This window comes from Triticum dicoccoides, chromosome 3B (genome assembly GCF_002162155.2).
Source record: "Triticum dicoccoides isolate Atlit2015 ecotype Zavitan chromosome 3B, WEW_v2.0, whole genome shotgun sequence".
Lineage (NCBI taxonomy): Eukaryota > Viridiplantae > Streptophyta > Magnoliopsida > Poales > Poaceae > Triticum > Triticum dicoccoides.
In genome coordinates, this window is record NC_041385.1 from 577958776 (window position 1) to 577969535 (window position 10760).

Here is a 10760-nt window from a genome sequence, read left to right on the forward strand (position 1 = left end):
ATTAGCGGTCTTGCCGCCTTTCCCAGGATGACGCTTGCGATAGCGATTAGGGCAACTTGGAGCCCAATGATCAGGATCCCCACACACATGATAAACACCTTTCTTCTTGTCATTCTTCTTCTTGAAGTTCGTGTGCTGCATAGCCTTGTTCTTCCCATCAAACTTTGCTTTACCATCAAACTTGCCCTTGTTCTTGAACTTGTGGGGCTGGAAGTTCTTCTTCTGTACCAAATTGGCACTAGAACCTCCCTCAATACCTCGAGCACGGTTGTCCTTTGCTCTCGCATTTTCTTCCACATCAAGAGTACCAATGAGACCCGGAACGGAAAACTCCTGCCTCTTATGCTTCAGTGAGGTAGCAAAGTTCTTCTACGTGGGAGGAAGCTTAGTGATGATACGTCTGGCAATAAACTTGTCCGGTAGGATACAATTGAAGTGCTCAAGTTCTCTAGCAAATGATTGTATCTCATGAGCTTGCTCAACCATGGAGCGCTCTTCAGTCATCCTGTAGTCATAGATTTGCTCCATGATGTACAGCTCAGTGCCAGCATACGAGACCCCAAACTTGGCCTCGAGTGCGTCCCACATATCTTTTCCATTATCAATTGACGCATAAGCATCAACTATGTTCTCACCAAGAACACTCAAGAGAGCAGCCTTAAACAAGGTATCCATTTTCTGAAAAGCTTGTGCCTGTTGGGCATCTTGCTCTCCTTCAAGTTTACCAAGAGTGGCGTCATAGCAACTCATGGTGTGAAACCATAAGACTCCTCTCACGCGTCACCTCTTATAGTGGATACCCTCAAACATAGGAGGTCTCATGGAAGCGGCAAAATCACTTGGGGTAAATTGCCTATAATAAAGTTTTTGGATTGCTGGAAATATGAGCAATTTACAGAATGATTTTATTAACAAAAATACTGGATAAAGCATGACTAGTATAGCAGTGATAAAACAAGTCATGCGATTTGACAAAGTGAAGGTAAATAACATCTGCATATATGAGCTAGAATCGATCATCTCTCGAGCAGACAGTAGATCAAGATTCATATATGAGGTAGATCCTAACATGTGTAGGGCAAACACTAGAACAAGGAACTGTGGCAGGACCTCTAACAGGAAAAACAAGAACACGTACTGGACAGCAGCCGGAGCAGAGGCACTGGACTTGGGGTCGGTGTCCTCCATGTCGGCGAGGAGGTTGTCGACGTCGGGGAAGTAGTCGTCGGAGTCCGGGGCGTCCGTGACGAAGAAGTCAGTAGTCGCGCAGAGCGCTCCCCAAAAACCTTATCACCCTTCTCCCGTACATGACTCAAAGAGGTGCGGTTTTGGAGGCCTACTGTCCCGACTCGCGGTGCACGCCGCAAGCCGGGATGAGGAAGACAGCAACAACTCAGAGATTGGAACCAGTGGCGAGAGGAAGGGGAAGTTCTGGTGCGCCTCTCTGAGAGGAGCGACCTCCCTTTTATAGGCGCAAGAGAAGGAGGCGAGAGGGCAGCGAAGAGAGGTGAAATGAAGAGAGAGAGAGAGACGAAGCAAACGGACTTCTGCCGAAGAGGTACCCCGTTCGGATTCAGTGTCCACTACGAAAAATGTTTCAGCTCCTGCTTGACCTTTCGTATACCCGTCGTGCGTGGCAAAAATTTAACATCGGCTCGGCTCATTCCCGCAACCCGCGGCGTGGTGGGCAGCGGAGGAGGAGCGCGCGTGGATGTCCCTCTTGTTCTCATGCTCATACAAGTGGGGAAAGAACCTCCCTTGTAAAGAGGTCCAACTCCCTCTAAACTAGCAATGTGGGACTAAACTTTAGTTCCACCTCTTGCCTTGCACGAATGGGCTGCGTGGGCCTCTAGGATTTATTAGGAATTTCTGAAACTGCTATTGGGCTAGGCCCAAATAGACAAAAATTCCAGCAGTACAAAAATCACCGGAAGTAACAAAAATTACAACCAAGTCTATGGACCACCTTCGTCGTCGCTCCTCCCTTGATAGAGCTAGGCATACATAATTGTACTCCCTCCGTCCCCGACAAGTATTTCCGGACGGAGAGAGTAGTAGATTGTTAGAAAGTCATCGTGCTAAGACCCCAAAAAACCAGCATAGTAGAACAAAAAACTTTGCTCACAATGAGCAGCGTAGATCAGAAGGGTTGTACCTGCAAAGCCACCAAAGAAAACGAGGCCCAACCGAATCCAAATGGATTTGGCAAGGACAAATATCGTCACACCCTTTGTCGGTGCTAGGTGCACAGCCCGAGCGGAGATATGACCGGAGGATATTATTCTAACTTTGGGAGGCGCTACCACCTCACCATCTCAACCAAGATACTAGTACTTGAAGCAAGAACGTGATACCCCTCACTGGTGAGGGCCCGGGGTCCGCCGCGGCTACAAGACCCAAGGGCCACAGGATGCAGGTTGAATTCGGGGGTGACTAAAGCGTGTAACTGGGTTCCACATACTTGTAGAGTTTGCATATGTAAAATCTCAAAATTTCGAATTTTACATTGACAACATATAATTTTGCACATCCTTTTAAAAAAAAATTGGCATGCGTTCTTCAGATGTTAAATCAACATGTTTATGTTTATTGGATGTGAGGCTCTAATAACATTCATACTCTCCACCCATCAGTCTGTCTTTGAAGCCACACAATCTGATATCTTTTTGTTTTTGTTTTGCGGGGGCACACAATCTGATGTCGATGTCTGGGAAATCTGATTGTAGTATCTCTGTGACTGTGAGTGTCAGGTACATTTCTTACGAAGTGATGGCAGCCGCTGCAAATCTGCGTCCCTGCCGGTCTTCCTTTTGTTTCTCCTCAAAGGTGACGATCCCCTAATAATACAGTTTCTGAATTCTGCCAACCTGCAAATGCAGGCGGTTATCTGAACCCTTATGTTGGGTTAGTTCTCGCGGTCTCCGAATCAGAGTTTTGCAGCACGCGTCACTCCAGTGTGTGTCTAGAAGGGCAGCAAAGCCACAGAAAACCCTAGAGAAGGGCAATCTGGTTGCTACGAATCGTGTGAGAGAAACAAAGAATCCAGCATCTGCACGATGATCGCTTATTATCATCGGTTCGTGCACGTTCCCGAGAGCCAATGGTCTCGCCATCTCGAGTTGGCGACGTCGCTTTACTTGCCTCTTCCCAATGAAGAAGAAGAAGAATAGAAGATCGTAGGAGTAGCTCGCATTGCATGCAGAGGTTTAGATTCCCAGCTAGCGTCTCTGGTTTCTCAGTTTCTGATGCTGGTTATCGAGTTGTGCCGTTCACATTAGCACTTGTTAGATTACTGCTGTAATTGTAAACAGCGACAGCAAGCAGGGATAAGAGTTCGATCGTATGATGCCCCATTTGCTTGAAGTTAAAGGCAGGAATAATCCACGGAAGGTCAAAAAGGAAGGGCGGAAATTAAAGGAAGCAAAGAGATAATCAGATAACAATCAAGTAGTAGCTTTATTCGTTTCCCCTCGCGCGCTGCCGCCTAGGATCGATGAGCTGCCGACAGCGGCGCGCCGAATGTTTTAGAAGCACCACTAAAAGTGCAATCCACGGCAAAAATATACACTAGCAGACCGCTTGATCTTCGGTTTGCAGCCGCTATTCTCTCTCCAGGCCCAACACCGGCCGGTCCACTTCTCCCTCATAAGGCAGCCATCTGCAACTAGGGTTCATAGTAGTTCATAGTCAGTGACCAACATGAGTGACCGAAGGTACGGGTACTCGTACCCACACAACCAAGGTAGCTCCCACTTTTATTACTACAGCTCCACGCATGATAATAGATAGACGAGTAGGAGTATCTGTTTGTGTTTTTTGCATTCCGGTTACTCTTTTTCCCTTCTTGTTTGCTCACGCTCACTGCCTTGCATGAAACGGGAACGCGCGCGCGCACGCAGGGTATTACAACGGACCGCCGGTGATGGCGCCGCCGCAGTACGCCCCGCCGCCGAGACGGCAGACGGGCTTCCTCGAAGGATGGTACGTACGCAATAAAGAGCCAGGAACCTGATGGGTTTTTCTTACTTTCCTCTGTGTGAATTATTATGTGAGCAGTCACTGATCTGAGATGCTTGCAGCCTCGCAGCGCTGTGCTGCTGCTGCTGCCTCGTCGACGAGTGCTGCTGCGACCCATCCATCATACTCGTGAGCTGATAGAAACGCGCACGTACTGTAGTACATGTGCGATTATGTAGCGTACTGTAGTACATGTGCGATTATAAGTGTCGTGTATATGTGTCCTTCCCTCCCGCTGTTGTTTTCAGCTGGACCGGTTCAGCTCTCCAGCGCCAGGACAGGACAGGTGGGTGGTGTGTGATGTATGTATGTATCTGATGTGAGTCTACGAATAAGATGAGGAAAAAGAGAAGTTCGGCACCTGCTATGATGTGAGCCTGTGACATCCTGAATTTTACCAAAATAACATTTATATCAATATCAGGCATGCATAACCTCTGAGGAGACGCACCGGTAAGGCAAAATGTCAAAACTGAACCGAGTCAAACAGAGTGAAGCGGAACCTGCAGGAAGCGAAGAGGCACATGGTTCGAACAAGAACCTGAAGAGACAGGCTAACATTAAGTTAAGGCTAGCACTAGCGGTGTGCGCAATCTGTGGCAGGAGCCGATGGTTTCGTCTCTCCAGTTGCGCGGGGAGTGGCGGCCCGAAGGCGGAATCGGCGGCGATCCACGGAGAATGTGCAGAGGCGGCTGGGGGTTGACAAAATGCATCGTGCCCGTCTTTTTTTATTGGTCAGGGGTATGTGCCTTGTTCTTTTTTTAACATGGTACAGACGCAAGCGCTCATATACACGCGCATACATTCACTCTATGAACATACACACGCACACCATACCTCTATGAGCATCTCCAAAATACTGAGTCGGCATATCATCTTGAAATTTACGAATTTATCATAGGTATCTCGTCGTCGACGAAAACATCTCCTCCCATTGAATGCACATCGTCAAAAATCCTGAAATAAATTAAAAAATAAATGCGAGCACCGGGACTTGAAACGTGCTGGGCTGGGGATACCATGGTCCCTCTAACCATCCAACCACATGTTGTTCGCAACCATCTTTTTTTCAACACAATAGACGCAAGCACTCATATATACGCACATACACTCAACCCTATGAACATACGCACGCACACCCTACCACTATGGGCACCTCTGAGAGATTGAGCCGGCATATCATCTTAGATTTTACAAAGTCCTGCAGGTGTCTCATAGTCAACGAGAACGTCTCCCCTCACTGAACGCGCGTCGCCGGAAATCCTAAAATAAATTCAGAATAAATGCGAGCACCAGGACTTAACTTTGATGGATATACCATTGCCGTCCTAAACATCCAACCACAGGTTGGTTCGGTCGTGCCTGTCTTCTGGTGCATTGCGTTCCGAGGGCGCGGCATCGAGACTCCTCCAAGCTCCAACGACGGCAAGAGTTAGCCCCGCCGACGAAGTACTAAAAAAAATAAAAATGCACCGATGAATGGAAAGTTTCATTGAAAAAAATAAGAAAAATAAAACAATTTCTTAAGAGCATCTCCAACAACTCACCCAGAAAAAGTTCCACAAAAACCACTTTTTAGGGCTCCCAATAGCACTTTTTTGGTCACCCAAAAAAAGTTCTTCATTTTTCTCACATTGTCTCCTCAAATAGACATTTTCCACTAAATTTGTCATTCTTGAAGTTAGAGCTAGTTGAAAGACAAACATGATAAACTGCTCTTTCATGTTTCTGTATGAAACTGTTTAAAAATGGACTTGACAGAGTGAAACTAATTTTGATTTTTTTAGGACATAAAACTGACATTTTCTTTTGAATTGAAACTGATTTTAATGAAAAGGAGCAGTACTAAACAGACCCTAAGGTTCGACCATTTGGCGTTAGTCTGGGCCAATACAGCCAAATTTTTGTCCAGTTGCGGTAAACATATAGGTCTCGGCTACGTACTTGTATACTGACCCAAATAGTATACAGTAACTTTTTTTCTCTCGAGTGTATGCAGTAATATTTTAACCATGCAAATCCATGGCGAAAGATTGGCAACTGTTAACATATACAGTAACAAAATGTTGCCAGCGAGGAAAACCTGCCGCCTATCGCGTGCGAACAACCATTATCTTTTCTTTTTTTAGGTTCGAACAACCATTATCTAGGCACTATTCTTCCTTTGCAGTGTAGTCGCTGCAAATGGGTGCTCGGCTTAGCTTGAGGTCCTCCTGTACGGAGTAGAGTTATTTATAAAGAAGCTAAGCTAGCTAGAAAGCGACGGTGCAGTACACCGTAAAGCTGTTGCAACCGTCGGCATCGACATGTACGTACCATCACGTCGTTAGGTTGACCCAACACATTAACTAAGAAACACAAAGTCCTAGCGAGGAAACATTATAGTTAGAAACGAATTCGGAATTCGTTTTATGCCGGAGAATGGAAGTGCGTACCGTGGCAAAGCCTGCGAGGAATATAATAGCCACAACGCTGCCGTGGGATAAGCGGCCAGATAGTTTTAGTCCTTTGGGTCTGATCGACCAGGCTGCCAGGTCGAAAAGTAGTCGACAAATGGCAGGCTTACGAGTAGCTACGACCCGGTTACAGCCTTCCAAAACAGTCGGTAGCAGAGGCAGAAAGCTCCCAAGGGTGCAATTCTTCATTGTTTTGAGCAGTGACGAATCTCGAAAGAAAATAAAGTGAGGGCTCAATGTTGACGATGTGCAAAAAAAGGCCACAAACTCTTAGTTTTTTTAGTTCAACTCTTAGTTTTTTAGTTCAAATAAGGTAAAAGATTTATACAAAGCTGTGGTGAATTCTAGTAAAGAAAATCCAATTTTTAGAGGGCGACTCGAGCTTGTCGTAGCAACCCCCTAGATTCGCCACTAGTTTTGAGGAAGAGAGAAGGTGCATACCCGTAAAAAAAATTTAGAAAAATGAGGGAGGGTGCAGTTCTGACTTGGCCAATCTGAAGAGAGATAAATTTGCTTGCATGGTAGGTACTGTTAAGAACATTTGTCATTGCTAAACTTACCAGGTCATCATCACTCGTCACTCGTCAGGTCACTACCGCATTGCTATCATTGGAACTTACGAAGTTGGATAATTGTCGAAGTCGAGGAACAAGTGTGTGCTCGAGACATATGCTAATGGGACGGGGCAAGTCATCAACCCCCAAAAATGTTCAATTCTTTTTAGCCCCGCATGCCCGATGACGGTACAGAACAATATAAAGGGCATATTGCAGATAACTCAGGTTACTTTTGAAGCCAAATACCTCGGTCTCCCAACACCAGAAGGTAGGATGAGTAGGGGTAAATTGAAGAGCTTGGAGGAGAAACTAGCAAAGAATTTGATGGAATGGGGTGATAATTATCTGTCCATTGGGGGGAAGGAGATAAAAATCAAAGCCATTGCACAAGCTCTTCCTGTGTACATCATGAGCGTATTCAAAGTCCCGGCTGGCCTTTGTGATGAGCTTACAAAGATGATTCGTCGATATTGGTGGGGTGCAGAAAGAGGTAAACGCAAAACTCATTGGGTCGGATGGGACATCATGTTGCGGCCCAAAATGCGAGGCGGCATGGGGTTTAAGGATCTCCGGTTGTTTAATCAGGCACTGTTAGCTCGGCAAGCGTGGCGCCTAATCCAGTACCCAGAGAGCTTATGCGCGCAGGTCCTTCGAGCAAAATACTATCCCAATGGCGAAATCACAGACACGGTATTTAGTGGGAATACATCCTCGACATGGCAAGCGATAGAGTATGGTTTGGAGTTGGTAAAACAGGGCTGCATTTGGCGTGTGGGTAATGGAGCTAGTATCCGTCTATGGCGCGACCCATGGATTCCCCGGGGACCTTCTCTTCGACCAGTCACACCTAAAGGAAGATGCAGACTGAGGTGGGTTGCTGATCTCCTGAACGTGGACAGTTCATGGAACGCAACCTTGGTTCATCAACATTTTCTCCCTGTTGATGCAACGGAAATTCTCAAAATCAAACCATCACGGCGCCTAGAGGCTGACACTATTGCTTGGCACCCAGATAAGCATGGACGATTCTCAGTGCGGTCTGCTTATAACATGGCAAGGGATATGATCATGACAAGCGATGGTGAAGGTCAGTCCAGCTCCCGACCTGATGGATCTCGGACGGCATGGAAGCTGCTTTGGAATAGTGGAGCTCCACCAAAGGTTAACGTATTTGCTTGGAAAGCAGCACGAGATGCGCTAGCAACTCGTGAGAATAAATGTCGGCGACACCTAGAGTTGGAGAACACCTGCAAAATATGTGGCCTTGAAGCCGAGACTACCCAACATGCATTAACCAGGTGCCCTCATGCCCGCGATCTCTGGGATGCTATGCGTAGGGTGTGGGACCTGCCGTCGGATGAAGTCATGCATAGAGATGAGCCAGATTGGCTGTTGTTAGTTCTACAGGACCTGGATGACACCCGTCGTATGCTCCTGCTAATGTTGTTATGGAGAGTTTGGTACGTCCGTAATGAACTCACACATGAGAAGCCATTCATCCCGATAGAAGCGTCCATGCGATTTTTGTGCAGCTATGTGGAGACGTTGCTTTTGATCAAACACTATCCCAATGAGGACCTGACTAAAGGCAAGCAACCGGCAGGTTTAGCAGGGCAAAAGAAACCATCCAAACGCGAGCAGTCTGAACTGTCCACGGCTGAATGGGAACCGCCACCGGAAGGTTGTGTCAAGCTGAACTTTGATGGTTCTTTCGTTGCTGCTGATGGAACGGCAGGAGCAGGAATGATATTACGTGACCATACTGGTAGTGTGATATTTGCAGCTTGTAGGTGGCTCTTCAACTGCCAAAGCCCCTTCGAATCGGAACTAGCAGCATGCGAAGAAGGCCTACGACTAGCGCTGCATTGGTCTACGACACCCATTATGGTGGAATCCGACTGCGCCGAGTTAGTCACTCTACTTTCGTCCAGTACACCAGACCGATCTAGCAACATGTATCAACTTGCAGATGTGGCTGACTTGCTCAAGGAAAGGGAGACCCACGTCCGGCGAATTGGCAGAGCACAGAACAAGGCAAGCCACGCCATGGCAGCCATTGGCCGTGGCCAACAACGCACTGCATGCTGGCTCTCTAATGTACCCCAGGAGATTAGCACTATCATTAGTGAGGAATGTAAAACCATTATCAATTAATGAAATGCTTTTCCCCCCGCAAAAAAAAAAAGAGGAACAGAGAGGAACGCCTTGAAGAGCGAAGAGGCTACAACCAACGAACTCGCAATGGATGCGAACTAATCTATGGTTGAATGGATAGGAGGATAGTGGTATCCTCAATCCATTAGGGTTTAACTCCTGGTGCTCGTATTTATACTGAATTTATTTCAGATTTTTCGGCGATGCGCGTTCAGGGAAGGAGACATCCCCGTCGACTACGGGTCGTTTATAACTTCATAAAATCTCAAGTTGATATGGCGGCTCAATCTCTCGGAGGTGCTCATAAAGTTTTGGTTTTCGGCCGGAAAAAACCAATCCCGGACGAAATCCGTCCGTTTCGTCAGGGCCCGGTAGATTAGTTTGCCGGCCCAAATAATTCGGCCCTATTTGAATTTGTGGGCTGACCCAACGTCCAGCCTAGCCCGCATAACCATTCCGATGAAGTAAAAGGCCTGGATAGCGACCCGTAACCCTAAAAGCAGTGAAATCCCCACCTCTTTTCCGGCGGCGGCGCCTTCGTCGCGCCCGACCCCGATGTGCTCCCGCCGCCGCCTCCTCCTGAGTGCATCGCCTCGGCCCTCGGCTACAGGGGTGCTGGACTACAAGCTAACGTTAACCACATGGCTCTGTCCGCAGCTTGGCGCATCGACGAGTGCTAGTATGAGCGGCCGGAGCGGGACCAGGAGTGATGCAGGCGTTCTGCGTTCGTTTCTGGGCAGCGGGATTCATGTACTCCCTCCCTAAACTAATATAAGAGCGTTTAGATTACTAAAGTAGTGATCTAAACGCTCTTATATTAGTTTACGGAGGGAGTACTAATCAAGGAGAAAGATAAGTTGTGTGTATTGAGGGGTTCCTTCTAGTTTTATCAAGTTCCTGATTGGAGTTTGCTGCAACTGAAGCGAATCATGGGTGCACATTCAACTGATAGTTGCGATTATGTAAGATTCAGCTTTGTTTCCTTTGCTGTAGGATTCCAAATTTTTGGTACAATTTTGGATGTATTCAAAATTTCAAAATTTGGATCATGCTTTTCGCCCGAGATTTTCCGAAAAATTTCCGAAATAGCGAATTTCGCCCATTTCGTCCAGGGACGGTAAATTTTGGAACGAAATCCAAAATCTTGTCTGTACTGTGTTTTAAAAAAAGAACTCGCAATTGGAATTCTATTTCTGGACTGTCGGCATGTTGATCTTTTCCTTGATTGAATTGAATTGAAAGAAAAAAACAGCTCGGTTAATTTCAATCGTACAAATACCGCGCGGCAGGCGTGACAAGCAAACCTCTCAAACCAAGCAACAAAAAGAACTCAAACCGTGCAACGACAAGATGGGGTATTAAACTCCAACTTTACCTGTGAAGGAAGTATTATAAGTAAGGAATGTGGCACGGTCTTGAATGGCGATTATTCCTCTCCATAACGACCTACGAGGTGGGCCATCACATCCATCACCAGACGAAGGTCTAGACTCTAGAGCCAGCCCCTCTCCATCTCCATATAAATACTAGTTTCTCCCATTGTAATCCTTGGCCGCGAGAGATTCCCGAACCTAGA

General features: G+C 46.8%; 1 long non-coding RNA gene across 1 annotated transcript; it reads left to right on the forward strand.

Annotated features, from left to right (window-relative positions):
• The first annotated feature begins 3584 nt into the window (after positions 1-3584).
• LOC119281589 lies at positions 3585-4369 on the forward strand. Its single transcript, XR_005138468.1, has 3 exons — positions 3585-3742; positions 3900-3981; positions 4080-4369. It is a non-coding gene; the product is annotated as an uncharacterized LOC119281589 (long non-coding RNA).
• The last annotated feature ends 6391 nt before the right edge of the window (positions 4370-10760 follow it).